General features: G+C 36.3%; 1 pseudogene; it reads right to left on the bottom strand.

The window, feature by feature from the left end:
* Positions 1-7,998: 7,998 nt before the first annotated feature.
* LOC104613238 (putative calcium-transporting ATPase 13, plasma membrane-type pseudogene) lies at positions 7,999-11,915 on the bottom strand (annotated as a pseudogene).
* Between the last annotated feature and the right edge of the window lie 11,233 nt (positions 11,916-23,148).

Below are 23,148 nucleotides of genomic sequence, written 5' to 3'. Positions count from 1 at the left end.
ATTTAGATAGAAGTCTTAGGACATTTCTAATTAGGCCAAGCTCAACCCAATTCATCTTAGCATTATTCTTGGGTTATGTGTTGTCTAATAAATTAAAGAAAAAATTTAAAAGGGATTAGGAGAGGGAATGTTACTTTTTATGAACTTAAATTTAAAAATTATGTTTTTATTAATTTGTACCAATTTTAACTAATAAAATAAATTTTGCTAAGTCAATTGACATTTTATTGTTTTTAATTATGTTACTGTTTATTAATTATTTAAATTTATTTTTTTAATTTATAAAAATTTGTTCTACAAATTAAGAGTAAGTTAATAAAACTATGTTATTTAATTTATTTTAATTAATAATTTTATTGTGTAAAGTAAGTTTTTGGTTTTAATTTTCCCTTTTTTATTTTCAAAATTTTGTCAATAAATATTACTTTTCATTTCATATATTAAAAAATTTCTATCATTTTTTGTGAAATTTTCTCTTATTTTATCAGTTAACTAAAAAAAATTAAGTTTCTAATCTTATTTGTTTATAAAAATCAAATTATTACTTAACATAATTAATACTTTATCATTTCTCTGTTAATTAACAAAATTGTTAATACTTTTTTGTTATCTTCCCTTTTTTTTTTCTGATATTCTTAATTAATAAAATTATTTTTTAGTGAACATTTCTCTTATTTTCTCTTTTTATTTTTGAAATAACATAACCAAATCGAACCAGTTCAGTATGAACGGGGTAAGTGAAGCTAAAGGGTCGGGCAATTGTTAGGTATTCAAATAACCCAAATACCAGATTCAAGAACTTCATCTTCTTAATGCATAACAATTTTTGGGCCCTTGGTTCATTTCTTATACTTTTTTCTTTTTCTAAGAAATTAAAAAAGTTGGAGAAATAACTTAATCCAAAACTTAAGTTCACCACAATGATGTAGTAGTGAAATTTTCACATAATGATTAGAATTTTTTTTAGTGATTTCTAACATTTTTTTGATAAATATCAAAAAATATTTTTGAAGAAATTAATATTTTGACAAAAACATGTTAATTAATAGTGTTTTCTAATATTTATTTTCAATACATATTTTCTAACAATTTATATAGTAGATTTAAAATACCAAACCGGATCAATCAAGATATGTTCACATTGGTAACTAAAAAATTATATTTTCTTCACCCATCTTCTTGTTATAAATGTTTGCCAAATTTTTAGGGAGAGGAATTTGGGAGAGGAGTGTTACTTTTTTTGTAACTTAAATTAAAAAATAGTTTTTTCTTTATTTTAATTAAACTATGCTTTTATTAATTTGGTCCAGTTTGTTAACAATTATTTATTGTTTTCCATTATGCTAATTTTTATTAATTATTTAAACTTTTTCATTTTTAAAATTCATTTTGATAATTTTAGAGTAAGTTAATAAAACTAAGTTATTTAATTTATCTTAATTAATAAGTTAATAGTGTAAACTAGGTTGTTAATTTTAATTTTCCCTTATTTGTATTTTTTGTTACTTTCTGGTTTTTAATATTTTCTCAATATACATTAATTCTAATATATTAAAAAATTTTCTGTTACCTTAGTGAAATTTTCTCTTATTTTATGAGTTAATTTAAACAATTAAGTTTCTAATTTTTTGTTATTTTCTAATTATTTTAAAAATTTCCCCTATTTTTTCACTTTTTTTGTTAATCAACAAAATTGTTATTATTTTCTTGTTATCATTCCTTATTTTTCTGATTTTTATAATATTTTCTAATTAATAAAAAAGTATTTTTAGTGAAAGTTTCTCTTATTTTCTCTCTTTATTTTCATAATTGCATAATCAAGTTGAATCGATCAAACTAATTTGGTCTAGTTCAACTAGTAATTGAAGCTAGTAGGTCAGGCAAGACAATTTTCAGGTATTCAAATAACCTGACCCTTAAACTTCATCTTTTGATGCTTAACAACTTTTGGGCCATTGGTTTATTTCTTCACTTTTTTCTTCTCGTAGGAATAGCAAAGTTGGGGAAAAAACCTAATACAAAACTTTTTATATAATTTCTAGAAAAACTTTTTAGTGGATTTTTAATAATCCATTTTGAAAAATAATAAAAAAATGTTTTTAAAGAAACTAATATTTTAACAAAAACATATTAATTAATAGTGTTTCTAATATTTATTTTCAATACATATTTTCTAAAAAATAATATAGTAAATTTGCAAACCAAACCAAATCAATCAAGATTTTTTCAAATTGGTAACAAAAAATTTTTATCTTCTAGGCCCATTTTCTTGCTGTAGTGTTTGCTAAATTTTAGTATCAATTCAAATAGTGATGTGTGGGGCCCAAAACGTCTCATGGAGAGAGATATAGATTTTATAATAAATTTAAAAATTATTTATAATTATAACATGATTTTTGAATAATTATTAAAAGTTATTACTTTACTTTTATTATTTATTTTATTGTATTATCTATTTTTCTCTTATATTATTTTGGATTTTTTATTCATCTTATTTCAATATGTAAGTTTTAACCGAGGTTTTAAAAACCGACCCAGAGAATGAAACTGTTTTGGCCATTGGTTTCTAGGTCAATGGTTCAATCATCTGGGTTGAATGGTTTGATAAATTAATTTAACCCTTATATTGGAATATTAGGGTAAAAAATAATACATATATATGCATGAAAAGAGAGGGATGTGGTTGTCGGTTGAGAAAGGAAAGGAAAGGAAGGAAGGAAGGAAGGAAGGAAGGAAGGAAGAAGAAGAAGAAGAAGAAGAAGAAGAAGAAGAAGAAGAAGAAGAAGAAGAAGAAGAAGAAGAAGAGGAGGAGGAGGAGGAGGAGGAGGAGGAGGAGGAGGAGGAGGAAGAAGAGGTAATGTTCAATGGCGATGATGACAACAGCAGTGGGGGCTGCGATGGCGACAAATCTTTGATTTCTCTCTCTCTCTCTCCCTCTCTCTCTCTCAGTGATCTCAGATCTGAGACCTCATCTCAGTCCCTCCCCCATCTCGCAATTTATCTTTTTCTCTTTAATTTCCCTTAAAAAATTAAATAATTTTTATTAAATCATGAACCACTGCCCAAGTCAAACGATTCAATGGGTCTACCATCTGTGTCAGCTGTTCTCCTACCAAATTAATGTTTTCTTTTTTTTTTTTTCAAAAAAGCGGATCAATCTAAAACTAGACCCAGAGATATGACCAATTCCCAGGTCAAATGGTCCAACCGTTCGGTCCAGTTCAGTTTTCAAAACAATGGTTTTAATTGAAATTGTTTTAAAAAAGTTATAACTTAAACATTAATATTTTAATACATTGATGAAAAATGAAATGCAGATATTTATAATGTGGAGAGAGATAGAGATATAAATAGACAAAGAGAGATATAGGGCAAGGGAAAGAAACATTAAAATTAGATGGTTTATGGTTTATTGGGCATGTGAGATAGATTAAGAGATGTTTCAGGAAGAGAGATTTTATGAAAATGAGTGCTGAGGTGACAAATTGAGTGTAAGAAATGGTATTTTGAGGAGAGAGAGGGAAGCAAGGAGAAGCCTCAATTGGGAAAGTGGAGATCTAACATGGCCAATTTTGTTTTAATATATACTAATAGATTTGTTTCAATCTTATTACTTTTCATATTTCCTTTTCGTTCAATGTTCTTAACTCACATCTACAAAAAGCAAACCTCCTCTGCTACCTCCGAGGCTCCAATCTCCTCCATTCTAAGAAACCTCCAGCCTTCCCCCTTCTTTCACAAAAGCATCTCATTGTCTCGTAAGAGTGGACCAAAAGTAGCTTATATAGTTATTATATCTGATTATCTGAGACCGCACGACTCGGAGAAAGGTTTATGACTCCGGTGAGAGGTCATTGGGCTTGGAAAAATGTCTGTCATATCATCTTTTGTATATTGGATTGAGGATGAACTCTAACGGTTGGGCCTAGGATTGGACCAGGCTGATTTTGATGACCTTCCACAATATACAATTGTAATTTTTTATTTCAATACGAAGGGAAAAAAAATCATATTGCAAAGTGGCCGTTTTTAATGTTGCCAATGGGATGAGGAAGGATATTCATGAAGGTAGCAAAAATTAAAAAACTGTTGCAACTCGGGTAGGTTGGGCCTGGTTAAAAAACCCAGCCCAATCCTAAGACTCAAACCTTGGATTGGAGCCTAACCCAATCCAAGGTCAAACCTGAGATTATCAATTCAGGTCGAATCTGAGCTTAACTCAACAAAACTCAGGCTAGGTTCAAGTTGATTGGTTGATTTTGATAATATTTTTTGTACATCCATTTTATTATAAAAATATGCACAAATATCATCAACAAATATACCTTGTATAATCACTGTGTTATCATCTATAGTATATATTTACATTTGTGCATGTCCAAAATGAAAAATATACGATACGCACATCAATGTCATATAGTATCAGTGTAGGGCAGGCGCGGGTTGGGGTTGGATTGGGCCAAACGCCAGATTTGGATTATACTAGGTTTCAATCGAGTCTGAATCTCCTGCCCACAAGAACTTTGTTCACATCACATCCTCCTAAATAGTATACACGAGAGATATTCCCCGATGCATGGGGGTAGTGTGTTGTTAGTAAACGTGGGCAGAATTTTTGTGGGCAAGAGATCTGGAGTCGTTTCAACCGGTTATTATCTTGCAATTTGCAAATTTCAATCTTCACTGTACAGACATGGTGGGATGTTATTGAGAGAGAGAGATCTTTATGTTACACAGGCAATTACATAAATACAGTCTCCATCATTTAGACATGTGGCCTTTTAAAATTTAGACACATGGCATTTTATGAAAATTTGTTGTTAAAATCCCACAGCCTATTACCATTATTTAGACAAGTGGCATTCTCATTTTTTAGGAAACAAGACAGACAATTTATGAGAAATTCTTGCTAAAGCCCATAACCCATTACTAGGCTACAACTCTCCACCATTCACATACATGGCTTTCTCATTTTGCTGGAAGGCTAGATACGTGGCATTTTTTTGAGAAGTTGCTGCTAAAACCCACAACCGGCTCCTATCATTTTTAGCCCATTCCTCAAAAAACTGCAGAAAATACAAAAGTGATTATCCACAAAGATACAACCACTTCTACCTACATTTTATCAATCTCAATTAATCATTAACCCTCTACATATCATAACAAAAGAAAACTATTCATATTATAATAATCATTGAAAAGCTATTTTTTAAAATAAATATTTCTTAAAATTTTAATAATTATTTAAAATATTAATAAATATAAATTTAACGGTACTGATTCCTCGTATTAAGTACGGGTCATTCACTAGTGGTATATTAATATTAGTGGATATTGTGAATGTGCAAGCGTTGGGTGATCTGTGCTGGTCGAGTTTAGATTAGCTCCCAACTTTATTCCAACAAATCATGACAGCGGCACATCGAAAACATCTCCCATGAATGATGGATGACAAGGAGAAGTGTGACTGCAATGGTCTGTTGGGACAGGGTTGGGTGCGTTTTGTTAATAAGCAGATCCCATCCATCCGAGATCCTTATCGTTGACTTGCCTTCTGTCCAAGACTCCAAAGTCTTCCGAGTTGGATAGCAATAAGTGAATAACACGATTATTAAGGGGTTAGTGTGGTAGTTACTAGTGAAGAAGCTAGCTTCAAAATTCCCAATTAATTCAACGTCTTCTTCTTGTTGTTTAAATCAGCAGCGGTAGACAGCGGGAACGGCGGTCCGGCCCGGAAACAAGTGACAGCGAACTCCTTTCTGATAGCAGAAATGACGACGACACAATCACAGATTCACAGGTGAGTGAAGAAGATTTTCACCAGAGACATTTCTAGCCGTATATTGCTCTGCTCCTCTTATGTTTCATTTTGGGTCTCTGTGACTGAGAGTTTTTCCTCTTATGTTTCTTTACTGAGTATGAACTATGAATGGAATATGGATAATGCAAGTGAAACAGTGAAAAACACTAGACGCGCGGCGTTATCATCGTTTCGTTTCGTACTTGACTCAACATTCTTGCTTTTCTTTTACATGAAAACGTTAAATTCGATATTATTGTCTACTCTAAACTGTTTCATTCTGATTAATGGTGAAATTTCTTCCTCATCTTTATACGCATTTTTTTCTTTTCTCCTTCGTCTTTTGCCCCATCTATTAAGTTGTTGCCTTGAGTTCCATCTCCACAGCTTCCCTAATAAACGACCCAGACCCAGTTATTACTTATCTTTAATGTGACAAATTATATAGGGTTACTGAAATGTGAAAACACACTACTCGTTTATGACAACAACAAAAAATACGGAAACACTGTAAGACCACAAATCTCTACCAAACCTTTTGCCAAGGATAATTAAAATTACGCCACGCAATGTTAGCTAGGGTCCTTTGAAATTTCAGAAATATTTTAACACTATTTGTGGATCCATAACGGGAAGGAAAGTGTGCAACTTGGGTGGGCCTAGACTTAGCCCAGACCAACCTAGCCCGCAATTTTACGAGGGATGAGCTTGGATCTTTGGTCATCAGACTAGGCCTGGGCCAGGTCCAGGTCTAGCACTTAGGCCTGTGTATGTGTTAGTATACTTGCATAGATGGATACATATACTTGTGTTAAATTTTGTTATGGGCTGTTTGACCAACCCGATCCAAGCCCAGGCCAGTGTGGGCTGCAGTCGGAATAAATAGATTGGGTTTGGTTCGGTCAGAGCTTTGGCCTCAGACCCAATTCTCCCCCTATGGCTATGGGAAGGAGGCCAGTGATACATACGACTTACGAGGGCATGCATGTACGTCAGCGGAGCTCAAAATATTTTTGAGAACTAGGGAGTTCGATGGAGTTTTCTGAAAACACGAGGGAGGCTAATGAAATTACCCTTTATCAAATTGATGCTGGTGAGCTTCTTCCAAAGGGATTAATTTGGAGCTCAAAAGGAGTCGTCTCCCTTTGCTTTGCCTAACGAGTATAAAAATCGTAAAATTGAAGAGGGAGTTGATGGGTGTGAATCTGTACAATTCTCTCTTCACTAAGCATTAGGCTCAATTTGAAAACAGTACAATACACATATTTACAGTATAAATACATACAAAATATAAGGTTTTGCACTCTACATATTTGTGTTTGTGTTTGTACTCCTTCTAAACTGAGCCTTTCTGTGTTTGGTTGCAATGCAAATAAATTTTCACTGATGCAAACAAATGATTTGAGTGTAAATTTTGACCTATTTTTATTTTAAATTTTAGCTTATTTTGTTTGGTTGCAGTATAAATGAAGTAAATTAAGACATGAAACAGAACAAAGTAAAATCCAATACAGAATTAGACGAGAATTTGCAATTTTTTTTTTTTTTTACATTTGCATTCCCATGCATTTGTACTAGTGCAGTGCAAATAAAATTGCACTGCAACCAAACACAGCCTTAGTAACAACCTTAGAGCCTCCCTCAATAATAACTGAAGCAACCTTTAAGTTCCAACACAAATCGAAGGCCGCATTTGCTTCCACTTCTGCGGGAGATGCCAAAGGAACTTTAGTAGATCTATACCAAAGCAAAAGTTACCATTATCATTTTGCGGATGAGAAAACCAACTCCTCTGAAGAACCATCCAACCAACGCACCATCAAAGTTTATTTTGACTGATGGGAAAACATGTTTAATCCAAGATGAAGGACTAGGAACCAATGTAGTATTTGGGTTCCTAACTTCACGAGAATTGAATCCTGAACTCCCCAAAACAGCATCAATTTGGGCATTTGCACCAAACACCACCGGAAGTTGTCTTGCATTTACCTTTCCTATACTCCACATGCATGATAATATAGCAGGTTATATATGTCCAAACTTCAATACTCTAATTTATATAATAGTATGACTGTAATCATACTCGGACAAGTATTATTCTCTCATCTATTTAATTATTTGAGTCATTTGTCCGACAGCTTTAATTCTAGTTTGCCTTAATCAACTAAAGATTTTCATTAATTCAACCTATGCAGCTAGAAGGGCGGCTCTATATATCTTAGTTTTCACAGTTGGATTCCCAATCCCATATATGCAAGGAAGGATTAATCACTGCCTAATGCCTATCATAGAGTATACTCATGTTCTGCAGTCTGGAACCTGTACTGTGACATGGACCATAGGCACAAAATACCCCAAAATCATCTTGAACTACAGGTTTTGGAACTCTGTGGAAATTAGAACTCGAGCAACTTTCACAAGGGAACTTCGCCATTATTTACAGTGCAAGGTGGAAACAGAGAAAATACATCAGCAATTATTTTCGACCGAAGTGGAAACAACAGAGAATAAACATGCATCAGTTTGACCAAACCCTTGCTACCCATTAGTTTCTAAACCTTTGGATCTTATCTTTATACCAGTTCTTTTAGGCATTCTTTTTACAGGGAACACAGTGGGCCTGGTTATGATAAACACTTGACAACCCAACCAATTGGCCAAGATAAAACTGCTAGTCCGATACATTTACTCCATTGCATCAAATTCAACCTCTCGGTGTTGGAGAACTTGTTCAGAAATTCCACCATCACCATTTGAAGAACGACAGCCATCACCACAATGAGTAAGAACAAATGTTTCTTATGCATCTCCTTGAATATGTTCTTCTTTTCCAACTCCCTTGAACTGAAAAGATTAAAGATTTGGCAGAAGACAAAAGTGTTGAAAATGAGTGTGTCATTGATCCTACTGCTCACCTAAAAGATATGAACACCCTTGAACTGTAGGGTTAGTACGATGGTCATCTGAAACAGAGCCTGACCTATTAGGTTCCTCCACATGACCCAGGTGATAAGGCGCTCTGCTGTAGCCACTGGTCGCTCGGTCGCCAGTGCCAAGGCGCCCAATACATCCATGATCAGGTTTACCCACAAGAGCTGCAGTGCTGTTAGAGGGACTTCACCAGAAGAAACAGTTAAGATGAAGTTAACCACTAGGGCAGCAACGTTAACTGTGAGTTGGAACTGGATGAATTTTTGGATGTTTCTATAGATGCATCTTCCCCACCTCAAAACTTCAGTTATAGAGCTGAAGTTACCACCTGGAATGATGATGTCTGCACTCTCCTTTTTAATTTGAAAGTATTTTGTCCCCGAAGATCCCAATATCAGCTTTGACTGCTTGTAAATCGTTTGGGTCATCGCTAGTGACTGCAACTACGTGGCCTTTTTCCTTGAGGCACTGTACCAGGAGCAGCTTGTGATAGAAGGAAGACCTTGCCAGTACCCTGATTTTATCAACCGTCTCTTTTCTTTCTTCAGGTGAGTAGTTTTCGAATTGTTCACCTTCCACCACTGCTTCATTGTTTGGGTTCTCCTGATCATCATAATCACGTGTTCCAAGTATTCCACTGGCGATGGCTATGGCTTTTGCATTAAGGACATTATCTTCAGTGATCATCTTGACGTTCACCCTAGCATCTCTACAAGCCTTCACCTCCGTGATCATAGCTGGTGGACATGGATACTTCAGACCTACCAGGCCTAACAAGGTCAGGCAGTCTTCTTGGTGGGGAACCGTTCCTTCCTCACTCTCCTCTAAACCTTGGATTTGTTTGTGGGCGAAAGCAATGCATACATGGCTTTTAACTGCTATATCTTCAATTGTTTTATTCAACTCCATCCTTTTGCCTTCATCCATGTTTTTTGTGGTTCCATTTCTCCCATAATAACCTGAACACATTCCCAATATCATCTTAGCATCTCCCTGCCAATATAAATTGATCATCTTCTCATAACTCTTAGTCCTTACAGAAACACCGCTTCTTTTCTTCTCCAGATTGAAGGATTCGACATGGAGTGTGATACTCACCTTACTCGCATCTATATGCAACTTTGACTTAGCCCAAGAGGGAATGGCTTTCTCTGTGGGGCTATCGTAAAACTGGGGCAATATTTCTGAAGTACTGTGTTTACAATTGTAAACTTGAGCAAAAGTGTTGAGAATAACCGCCTGTTGTAGCAGTTCTAGATGGGAGGTCGAGCCTACTGCCGCAGAGGATGCTTTATCATTCATTAATATTTCTTCGCCGAGACGAAACTCAGTGACTTCCATCTGGTTCCAAGTCAGCATGCCGGTTCTATGTATGCAGATGGTGGTAACTAAGCCCATAGTCTCAATGGAAGAAAGTGTTTGAACCGTTACCGAGTGAGTAGTCATCATTCTCTTCATGGAGTAAGTTAAAGTGTTAATGATAACCAATGGCAGACCTTCAGGAATTGCTACCACCACAATTGCAACTGCAGCATTTACAGACACAAATCCACGCATACCTGACAAAGCGTTCATCAGATTGTTTACCTTGGGGTCGCATCCGTTTACTTCATGCTTCTTCACCAAGTCATGCACCACCATTCCCACGAGTGCAAGGAATGGAATGGCCAGAAAAGCCTTGCATAAGAAAGAAACTAGACCGTCCAGCCGAGCTTGTAGTGGGGTTCGCTGATCTGCGTAGTCATGGTTGATCAAGCTCATCATCTGGCTCAACTTCGTGTTCATGCCTACAGATGTGACGAGCATGCGGCCATGGCCATTCACTACCATAGCACCTGAAAGGAGAAAAGGGTTTGTGTTGCCATCGACGTCCACGGGTTTACTTTCTCCGGTCAGGCTCGATTCATCCACTTTTAACGAGTGGCCATCCAAGAACAAGCCGTCGGCCGGAATTTGATCACCGGCAATTATACGTACAACGTCTCCTACTACGATTTCAGAAAAGGCGATATGTAGATGTTGTCCTCCTCTGATTATCTCAATCTGAACGTTGTTGTACAAGTTGGACGACTTTTCAAATTGTCTTGATAGCCTGACCTTGCTCGTAGCTGACACAGCGACAACGAGAAAGACAAAGAACAGAATACTCCCGCCGTCGTACCAACCATCTTTCACCCCATGCGCTTTGATTCCGAAGAAAAGAGATAGGATGGCAGAACCCAAGGGAATCAGAATGACAGCATCTTTGAAAACTCCCCACAGAAAATGAAAGGAGTGATTTCGTTGCCTCTGGTATAGGTTGTAACCGAATGCATCACGGCGGACGTTCATTTGTTCAGCGGTATTACAAATCCCCCGAGCTTGATCGGTTTGATGAACTTCGGCAACTCCGGAAACTCCACCGTACGAGTCATTAAGATCGACCAACCTCTTCTCCATGACAATTTGGTTGAGCCCCGTGTGGTTAAAGTTGTATAAGCCTGTACAAGAACCGTCGTCATGGTCACCGTCGGGTCTGACTTCGAGGCTGGTGTAAGACGATTGGCGTGCATGCCCGAAGAGAGCTTTGCCCTTCTTACGGAATTCAAGAATGGGCCGAATGGCTAACAAAGCCGAGCGCCATTTCTTTCGAGGTCTACTGGGGGTGGGGGTGAGTTTCACCAAGGGGATAGAGGATGTGAATTCGGTGGCGGTAGCGTCCGACATCACCGGCCGTCCACTTCAGCGCCTGCAGTAAGCCAGTAACTATGATACACCACTGATTAAAGAGATTTATTTATTTTTTATTGGGTTTGGTTGGTGGTGGTTTGAGCGATCTCCATATGACACCTGTTGTTCTTGATCGGGATCCGAAGGCCGAAGAAGCTTCGTCGAGGAGACGAGATTGTGGAAAAGTTTTCTCTTCCATTGCAATAAAAGTTGAAGGGTGACCTTACAAGTTACAAGTGGTGACAGTCGTTGCGTTTGCTTTTACTTTTACTCCCGGTTCCATCCTTCCATTGGATGGGGCCAGATTTTTCCATTTAACGGGATCATGAGTTCGTGACCCACCAAGTAGGTGTTGTACTTATTTTTTGTTTGAAATTGTTTGGTACCACTAATAATGTTTTTAATATTAATCTATATTATCTAATGTCTAAGATGACGTCACATTAATGCTATAACATTGTACTATTGATAGTAATGTACTATTTTTTCATAAAATATTGAATTATCTGATTTTTAAGATATTGTCTCAAACAAAGTTTTTTTCTAAAAAAACAGTACCAAATAAAAGATTGTTATTTAAAACACTGATTTCTCTGATGTGACATGTGTCACCATTCTTTTAGAAAACGACATCTATGCCAAACATTACCTAAGAAAATGGGTCGGCATCGGTCTATGAGACTCCGGCATTGCCCATGCCCAACCCAAATCAGCATGAACAAGATTTACAGATGGATTATTTTGGTCCATGTGATCAGTAGTCAATCATTGCTGGTAATATGGTTCAAATTTGAAAAAGATATGGTCCAAAAGGCCTGTTTCTAGGGGTTTCAGATCTCCAATATTTTAATAATAAAAAACATGCTAAAAGCTTCCCAAAAAACTAAAATGTGAAAAAAAAACTAAAAAAAATAAAGTTTCGGCCATTTTAAATAATATCGTATCGATACTTTGAACCTCCTAATAATATATAATTTACAGATTCTTTTCATCTGTGACCGATATAAAGCAGTTCAAATGGAAACATCTCCCATACATAAGTAGTGGAGATGTACCCGATACATGGTAGGATGTGACTGTGAGGTGGGTGTGAGAGCATATCCAACGGCCCCCACCTCAGTTCTCAATACCGCATTGCGCATGCAGCTGAGCTCCTCCTATTCATGGTCAATTGGTGCATTTAACCTCCCACCGCTCTTTTTTTTTCATTGTAAAATTGGTGAAACGTTTGCAATTTTTTAATGATTTGAAATTCCTTATTTGCCATTTTTTAATGATTTGAAATTCCTTATCTTTTTGTTTTTTGTCGTGGGAAATAAAAAGTGAAAATGGGACAAAATTCAAATACCACTGTTCATGTTCATCAACTACCCTATTGGGCTAAAAACATGGTTTTTAGAACCTAACCGGTGACGACCAGTCAGGACACCGTTTTCCAGTTCGGCGGTTCAACCGTCCGGGTTGAACGGTTTGATCCATGACATCATAAATAAATAAAAAACAAAAAAATACTTATATATAATAAAAATACCATAGAAATTTAAATAAAATACAAAAAGTACACAGAAAAATACATGAAAAAGAACAATACATGAAAAAAATAAAAATATATAAATATAAAAATAATAAAATACAGAAAAAATTCTAAAAAATACAGAAAATTTTCCAAAAAATACAGAAAATTTTCCAAAAATATAGAAAAAAATCCAAAAAATTCCAACTGTAGTACTTAGGCCCTTTGGCCTACCTGATGCATCCATGCCAAAAGATGGCAAGGCAACTTGGATCCATCTTGCCTTGGGGTAGTCTAATAATCTGTAGTTCTGTACAGATCTGTATTTCCAAAAGATCTACAGTTCTGTACATTCTTCAATAAAGGGGTAGTCTAATAAATATTAGTAATATACTTATACCTGCAACCAAACACCACAACTTACATATATATGAAGGTCTTTAAGGATAGAATTGCTACTAACTAATGAAACATCCCAGCCAAAATAGCTCACTTGTGTAATGGAAACTAGGGTGAAGCATTGAAAGCTTGTAAGAGACAAGGAACTCTTTGTTGTAATAGCCCTGTAAACAAGCTTAACAACTAGAACTAAAGAAAGAAATTTTACATCATAAGGATGAGTAAAAGATGGAATCCTTGATCATGACTCTAGAACACAGAAATGGATTTTACCTATCTCCCATGGTCACCTTTAGCCCTTGTTTGCTTCAAAATGTTTGTCACTTTTTGCCTTTGTTCTTTGCTTGCTTCTTCTCTGTGCATTAGAATCACATATAAATGTCAAGAATTCATTCAATAGATTTTGTATGTTCAAGAAGAGGGTTGAACAACTACCTTGTCTCCTTTTTGCTTCAGATTTTGCAAAGAATTCCATTCATTCATTAGTCATTACAAACACAGGTTCTTCATCTTCTTCTTTCATCAAGTCATCTTCCCCTGCTTATTAGAAAATACCCATTATAATAGCTCAATGCACCTTACCATTAGTTAGATAAATAAAATTTTTAATTAACAAAAAAAAGTTATAACTTATAATTGAGAAACAAATTCATTCCTTGAGAAATACCCATTATAACAGCTCAATGCACCTTACCATTAGCTATTTCAGGCTTTCAGCTTCTACTTTCTTTGAGTTTTTGACAAGCCCTTTTAACCTGTATTCCAAATATACAAAGAAAAAGGTAAGAAAAACTTTCTACCAGGCCATAAGCAATGCAAACTATAAAAGGAGTACTTTCTTTCACCTTATGGAAATGGACCCCTTTAGATAGTTAAGTCTTTTAGAGTTTCCTCTGGACTTCCTGTTCAAAAACACTAAGAAGACAAGAAAAGAAATTTTGCAAAAGATTATATATATATTGCTATAATATCATGCATTCTTAATTCATCAAACATAATACTTGGATACTCAAAAATAAAAAGATCATAAACACAAGTAACAAAAAGATCAAAAACCAAGTTCACCAAGTATTAAACACAAATCAAAACTTCAAGTTCAACATAGAGTTTGGTTCACTAATCTAATCATCCAAAATCTCCAAATATGTTGGCCCCACTTCTCAATGGTACCAACTACAAACCAAAACCAAGTGGTATTTCACCATCATCTTCATCTTCATCTTTGGGAGGTTGTGTTTCATCTATATCTCCAACTTGGGTGTTGGCTGCATTTTCCTCAATGTTTACCCATTGCTCAATGAAAAATTCACCATCATCTAAAGAACGAAAATAGAAAATTAGAACTAAAAAAATAGCTAAAATAATCAAGTATGGAAATGTCATTTGAGATAATATCAATGATAGTTACCATTAGTCCTAGCTCTTTTTCTTGATGGTGATTCTATTATTGGAAATTTTGTCTCATCAGATTTAAACATATCATCCTTCTCATTACCATCAAGTAATGAAGGAATCGTGCACTATCCAATCTTCCACAACATCAACATGTTCATGCCCAATTGGGTCAAGATTTTCAATTTTTCTCCTACAAATCAATAAATGATACATTAGATGCAATGCAAACATTAAAAAAAAACAATCATGAAACATAAAAGTTAAAACACTTACCCATCCATCACATGCAGGTTGCAATGAACATATACTAGGTCATTGAGCATCTAGTGCTCTAACATATTCCTTCTCTTCGTGTGTATACGTTCAAAAACACTCCAATTGCATTCACATCTAGATGAGCTACATGTCTAGCTAAGGATCCGTACAACAATCCTTTTCAAATTTGGAGTGTCACATCCAAATCTCGACCACCATTCACCTATATACAATGAAATAGAGTTAATTTAATTTATAAAACAAAATTGAAAATTGAAATAATAAACATGTTATAAGAAAAAAATATTTATTACCTGTAGGTGTTGACTTAAATATCTTCACTGAGAAAAGTCTTCCAAAATTACCACGACAACTTTCAAAAAGAGTAAACTCTTTGTTCAGCTTTATCTCCACATCATCTGATTTGATTGTAAGCTTTTCAATGACATAAAAAACTACAGACATAAAGGCCGGGGATTTAACTTTTGATTTCGGATCATATTGGAAGGTCGGGTTAAAATAATACCCTACAAGATGAAGCCTCTGACCCATTTGTCTATTACATTTTCTATCAATAATGTCCATATTCAACTTTCTTATAATTAAAAAACATTTTCAATGATTCTTTTGCCTTCAACATTGCATGATACATATACCCCATTGCAAGCCTAAACTCATAATCTACAAGTCTTAATGCACTAACAATAGGTGATGTGAAACCCACAATCATTTTGCATTGTGCCCAAAATTCATAATCCAAAACTATTTGTATTACTTCATTCCCCTTTGCATATTTTGCATACCTAGAATCAATAAAACTCCGATCTGTCACCAAATTTTGCAAATCATGCATGTGCTTCAAAATGCTATCTAATGCAATGAAATTAGTTGCAAAAAAAATGGCTCCAAGACGTACTATCTCAGTCCAACCAGGTCTCTTCCTTAGCATTGAGAGTATAAAAATATGATTGTAGACAAATTTGGTAATTTTACATATTTTGCATACCTAGAATCAATAAAACTCCAATCTGTCACCAAATTTTGCAAATCATGCATGTACTTCAAAATGCTATCTAATGCAATGAAATTAGTTGCAAAATAAATGGCTCCAAGACGTACTATCTCAATCAAACCAGGTCTCTTCCTTAGCATTGAGAGTACAAAAATATGATTGTAGACAAATTTGGTAATTTTAGATGCACATTGGACTACATTTGCAACATAATCCATTTTCCCAATTTCCTTTAACATCAAGTTTAGACAATGTGTTGCACAAGGTGACCAATATATCCATGGAAATTCTGCTTCCAACAATTTTTCTACAGCTACATAATTTTCAACATTGTCAGTGACCACCTGAACAACATTTTCTGCTTTTACCCAATCAATAACTTCCTTAAACAAAAGAAATAAATTCTCTGCACTCTTGACTATTTCAGAAGCATCTACAGACTTCACAAATGCAGTTCCTATAGGACAATACACTAAAAATTTAATCAATGTTTGGCTATGTGTATCTGTCCAACCGTTAGCCATTATAGTGCAACCATATGTAGCACAATCCTTACAGAGTTTATCAACTGACATTTGCACCTCCTAAACTAAATCCTTCAACAAATTGGTCCTACAATTTTGATATGAAGGAGCTTTGTACCCTGGACCAATAGTAGTAAGGGCATCCAACATAGGCTGAAAATATTTTGAACGCAAAGCATTCAAGGGAATACAAACATCACACAACCACTTCATAACAGCATGGTCCACATGATTAATTGCTCCCTTAGATGCCAATACACTCTTAATTCTAGGTTGTGCACCTGGAGTGGTCCGTGGAGCAAAATGACTAGTTATTAGCCCTAAAGATGCTTTCCCCTTTCCCGATGATGTAGTTGGTTTTTCCCTTGATAGGTATCATGCATACTAGGTGGATCTATTTCTCTAATCTCAATATCATCATCGTTATCATTCCTTCCACATTGTGCTCTAGTGTCAACAAAATTCATTGGTTGCTTTTCACTTCTTCTTTTGTCATTGATTTCATTCAACGGTTGCTCCATTTTGAACCTTACATCATCAAGTACTTTACGACAAATTGCAATGTCACATTTCCTTTGGGCAAGATGTTGTTTCATCCTATTAATCCCCCCTTTTAAAAGTCTTTTGACAATAAAGACATGTCATTGACTTTGATCCATTAAGAGGGTCAACTTTAAGGAAAACATGCTCCCAAGCAGAATGAGTTTTTCCCCTAACATTTGATGAAATGGACTCTTGTGATGGTGCTGGATCAGATGTATTAGCATTTGGACTTTGAGATTCCATCATCTTAGTTCAATCAAAGAAACCCAACTCAAAAATAAATCCCTTCATACAAACACAAAATATCAAATTTAAAACCTTACATTGACTAAAAGAACTAACCAAAATGTAAAATCACTACATATAAGCAAAAAATAATTAAGCGAATACTTAAGCAAAAAATTAGGCAAATAATTAACCAAAATGTAAAATCACTCCATTAGAAATGAGAGTAAATTGCTTGCAAAAATTTAAGCAAAAATTTCAGCATCTGGTCATCATATGAAAATTAAGCAAAATATGCATATGAAAACTAAAAACAAATTAAGCTAGATTAATTAAACAAAGAACTAAGCATCCAATCATTAAATGAAGTTTGAGGGTTCAACAAGGCACATAATCAACAAGAAACTGATACAAAAATACAAGCAACAACTTTCTACTAGTAAATCTATCATCTTATCGCCTATTGCTCCTAATTATAAATTATAAAGTATTCACTAAAAGCCTCTGCCTCGCAGGTCCAAAGCAAAATGATGAACCAAATGAAGAACAAACAGGGGCTGATGAACCAAATGAATAAAAAAAATCAATTAAATCACAAAAAACCAAAAAAAAATTATACCTTTAGGGTTTCACTACCGAGTGCCGGTAATGGTGGTGTGACAGTGGATTTGCCGCCGGTGGGCTCGGGTAGTCGGGCTTGGTCGTAGGCAAGTTGCCGCTGCAAGCCCGCAAGTGCTGAGTACCGAGTGGATTCGCTGCCGCTGCAAGCCTGCAAGTCAGGCTTGGGCTTGCCAGTGCTGAGTGTTGCTGTCGAGTGCCGAATGCCGCCGCAAGCTCGCCATCCGCCACTACAAGTGCTAGATCTTCTCGCCGTTGGACGCCGCTGCAATTGCTTGGGTGAGGGTGACATTTTTCTGCTGCAAGCTCACCAATCGTCGTCGATATGTATCGTCATCGGATGCCGGAGGTGATGGCCACCGCAAGTGATCAATCGGTAGGGTGTGAGGGTTGAGAGGACTAAGGAGTGAGGAGGGAACTCAGGAAAATGGGAAATAACCCTAAAGCTAAAGGGAAAGTTGAATAAGGGATTCAAACTAGTTGGGATATAATGGGTATTTTATTTTTTTATTTAAAACATTAAAAAAAATATTAACCCACAAACCCCTGCCTGGGTCGAACGGTTTAGTGGTCCGACTGCCCAAGTCAACGTTTTTTTTGATTTTTCAACATTTTTTTCAATTTTCCGGTTTCTAGTAAAATTGGACCCAGATGGCTGACTAGTGACCGGTTTTTTTGGTCCAATCGCCCGGTCCGATCCGGTTTTGAAAACCATGGCTAAAAATGTGAAATAATCATGCATTATTGTGATCTCATTTTACGTTGATAAGACCACATCAATACATAGAGGGTCATAATTCACAATGGAGTAGCTGATTTTTGAACATTCGTCTCCCTTCTTCAAACACCACCAACAATGATAAGGCAAAATCTCTTCCCCTATTCTCTCTAGCTGCCCTCCCTTTTTTATTTTGGATTTTTACAATCCATTCTACCTCAGAATTCATAACCTCATCATACAATTTGAGTGAGTGTCAAGAAGAAAAGATACCAAATTCACGGGGATGGTGTTTATAAGTGGAATGAAATGCAAATACATTAGAGAAAATAGTTTCCCTATTATGAGGTGGACTATAAATACATTTCCCTTTTTTAACCTGAAATGTGTGATGCATAGGAGATACGAGTCTGGATCTCCTGCACATGGCATCCTACATAGTTTACTGCACTCCCAATTGCAGGGTGCCATGTCAGTATTGGCATCACATTTATATTTTTCATGTGCAAGTAGACTTTTTTTTTGCTGCAACTAAACTTTCAATTGCTAAAAAAGTTAACGAGTACATCAGGAGGAGAAATCTAAATAGATTCATGTTGAATTCCCCTAAACCTTGTAGCTAAAGTATGAGAAATCAAATTTAAAGATCTATGCACATGAATGAAATGCAAATCATCAAAACAAGTAGCAATATTCTTAATGTCAGATATAATTGGTTGAGCAGCCCATGACGAAGAGAGCAAATTTCCTTGTAAGGTAGTGATCACATTGAGATTGTCATTTACCACAAAGATTTTTTTATGATGAAATGCAGAGCAATGCAGTAAAGCAGAGAGAATAGCCCATGCTTCCACACCTTCAACATCATTAAGAGGAGATAGAGTAACTCCCACCCTGATGAACCTATTATTCACCCCAGTAATCACCCATGCAACAACACTAGATTCATCCATGACCGCAACATTAGTATAAATAATAACATCCACATTAGCAGGGACACAATTTGGATCATTTCTTCTACAAATGTGTTGAACTTCCACATCCACATATGTTGATTGTTGTATAAAACTCCATTCCCCACAGAAACGATACACACTATGAAGTACATCCATTGGCTGAGCCAAATACCCTTGGAAAATGCGTTTGTTACGAGTGTTCCAGATCTTCCACAACACAGTAGTCTTAAGAATTATATCAGGCATCCACTCCTCATCCGGACCCTGTGAACCATTCACAAAATTCCAAATCCATTCAGCAATAGTTATATTTGAAAGTTGATCTAGTCTCCAAGATAAAGAAGACCCAAACCAAATAGCTCTTGAAAATGAACAATCCCAAAATAAATGCTCTGGTGATTTAATGTGGTTACATCCAAAAGGGCATAATGCTTCAGGCCCAATACCAAAAAGTTTGTCTCGTGTGCACAGTTCTCCATGAATTATTTTCAATAAGAATAGTACAATCATTGGGTAAATCTTCAATTTCCAAAACTTCCTCCAAAATGCATTGTCTTGAACATCAATTGAAATGGAGCAAAGATGTTTGTAGGCAGATTTTATAGAAAAAATACCCTTACGCTCTAAGAACCACAACTAGCCATCATCACCACTTGATATAATAGAGATAGGGACCTTAAGGATGTTTCGAATTGAAATCGGATCAAAAAATCTGTGAAGAAGATCCAATCTCAACTGTCGGTTAGAGTCTAGAAGATCACAAACTCTACACATGCCATTTGGAAGACTGGTAGGCGAGATTTGTAATTTGAAATTTGGTTAAGAGGGGACCCATGGATCACCCCATATACTTATAGAGTGACCATTACCCACCCGACGCACACAACTCGCACGAAGTAAATGTCTTGAGCGACAAATACCTTTCCACACCCAACAGTCATGCCGTTTAGGATCATAATCCAAAAACTCTTCAAATGGAAAGTGCTTTGACTTCAAAATTGAAACCCATATTGAACCTTGTTCAGTCAAGATTCTTCACCCAACCTTAGCTAACAAAGCATCATTGAAGTATTTCATTCGTCTCACACCTAAGCCACCTGCAACTTTCGGTAAGCATATCTTTTGCCATGGAACTGTTGGATAGAAATTGTTCGAATCAGAAGCACCCCAAATAAAACAACGCAAAGCCTTCTCTATGTCTTCACATGTTGTTATGGGGAGTGAAAGTACTGACATCAAGTAAGTAGTGATGAAGGGTGATTTGGCACGACCTGCTAAGAAGGGGACACGTGGGCGCGATCTGATCGAGGGTGACAAATCAGCCAAGCAAACCCAGTTTGCAACATTCAGAGCTTAGGTATCCAGCTACCTCGGCCCAAAACCCACCTCGGTGCAGAGACACCTCGACACCCAATCCAGTTTGGGACTAAAGAATCGAAGTTCCAGCTCAGAGCTAATGAGTTGAAACGCTACATAACCGACTGCAAAGGCCTCCCCAATAGATCCCGAATTTCTCGAGATCACGATGAGCCAACAGATCTTGAATTTTCCGAGATCACGATGAGAACTCGTCCCGGCTTTGCCTGAATCGAAGGTAAACGATAAACCTTATCAACATATTACTCTCCTTCAAAAATGAAACAAACCTTATCTCCACACCCTGGAGATCCCGGAGCTCTTTTGTAAAGCCCACGACTACTCCAGTATATAAAGACATGAAACCTCAAGGCAAAGGCATGCATGATTATTCTACTCATTAGCACTCAAGCTCTCAAGCATTAAGCTCGCATTCACAGCATAAGTACTGACTTAAGCATCGGAGTGACTTTGTCGGGTTAGCTACCCCGGGTTCTTTGATTCACTATTTTGTAGAGGTAAACGATAAACCTTATCAACATATTACTCTCATTCAAAAATGAAACAAACCTTATCTCCACAGCCCAGAGATCCTAGAGCTCTTTTGTAAGGCCCACGACTACTCCAGTATATAAAGACATGAAACCTCAAGGCAAAGGCATGCATGATTATTCTACTCACTAGCACTCAAGCTCTCAAGCATTAAGCTCGCATTCACAGCATAAGTACTGACTTAAGCATCGGAGTGACCTTGTCGGGTTAGCTACCCCGGGTTCTTTGATTCACTATTTTGTAGACTGGTCCAGCTCACCGCCTAGTTGGAGTTCGGATCGCCTTCCAGCTAGGAGTAGCTGGATCGTGCACCATCAAGTAGGAATAGCTGTTACCACATGATTCACAAGTGCAACCCGGCCTGCAAATGAGCGAGTATGTGCACGCCAACCATTAAGTCTGTCACAGACCCTTTTTACCACTGAAGAAAAAACTTCATTCTTGTTTCTGCCTATAAATAGGGGGCTCCCAAATATTTGTCTCTTTGTAAGATGCATTTCACCTTAAATGAACTAACATGTTACAAAGACGGTGATGCACGTTCTTACTAATGAGAATACCAGATTTTGCATAGTTAACTTCTTGCCCTGAACTACAACCAAAAATCTGAAGTGCCTTCTTTACATTTTCGAGCTCATGTACCGTGGCTTTGCCAAAAATTACTAAATCATCGGCGAACATCATGTGTGAGACTATTGGGCATTTGTGAGCAATCTTGATTTCAAATATGGAGATAAAGGATCGCCTTGACGTAACCCCCATTAAGGAAAGAACTTGTTAGAATTCTCTCCATTGACCAAAATTGAAAAAGAAGGGGTAGAAATGCACAAATGAATAAGCTTGACAAACTCCTCATTAAAGCCCAAATTTTGCAAAATTGTGGTAAGAAACACCCATTCAATCCTGTCATATGCCTTAGACATGTCAACCTTGAAAGCAAAAACACTATTTTTTCCTTTTTTTTTCTTGATAAAATGAATAATTTCATGGGCAACTAAAACATTGTCAGCAATTTGCTTGTCTGGGACGAATGCAACTTGCCAAGGTGAGATTATTTTATGCAATATTGATTGCAGCCTATTTGCAAGTAATTTAGCAAAAATTTTATAAATTACATTGCAAAGGCTGATGAGCCAAAAATCATTAACTGAAACTAGGTGGGAAACCTTAGGAATGGGAACTAGATTTGTTTGGGTGAAATCTGGGTCAAGTGTATTGCCATTAAAGAAACCATGAATCCATAGTGTAATATCATCACCAACCAAATCCCAAAATTTTTTAAAGAACAAAGAAAACATACCATCTGGGCCAGGGGCCTTAAAAGGGCCCATTTGCATGATAGCTGACTCAATTTCATCCTTGCTTGGAAGTCTACATAGGTCTTCGTTATCTTGAGTTGTGACAATAGGTTGCAGTAATGCAAGAATCTCAGGAGCGACAGTTGGGGACGAAGTCTGGAACAAGTTACTAAAATGCTCAACAAACATATTCCTAATCTCATTCTTATCATAAGTCCACAAGCCATCTACCCTCTTAAGGCCATCAATGGAGGAACGTCTTCTATGTTGAACTGTAGTCAAATGGAAGCAATGAGTATTTTGATCACCTAAGCGGAGCCAAGACTCACGAGAACGTTACATCT

Source organism: Nelumbo nucifera, chromosome 1 (assembly GCF_055504915.1).
Source record: "Nelumbo nucifera cultivar China Antique chromosome 1, China Antique-T2T, whole genome shotgun sequence".
Taxonomy (NCBI): domain Eukaryota; kingdom Viridiplantae; phylum Streptophyta; class Magnoliopsida; order Proteales; family Nelumbonaceae; genus Nelumbo; species Nelumbo nucifera.
The sequence above is the reverse complement of the archived record's forward strand: the minus strand, read 5'-3'. Positions and strand labels throughout refer to the sequence as shown.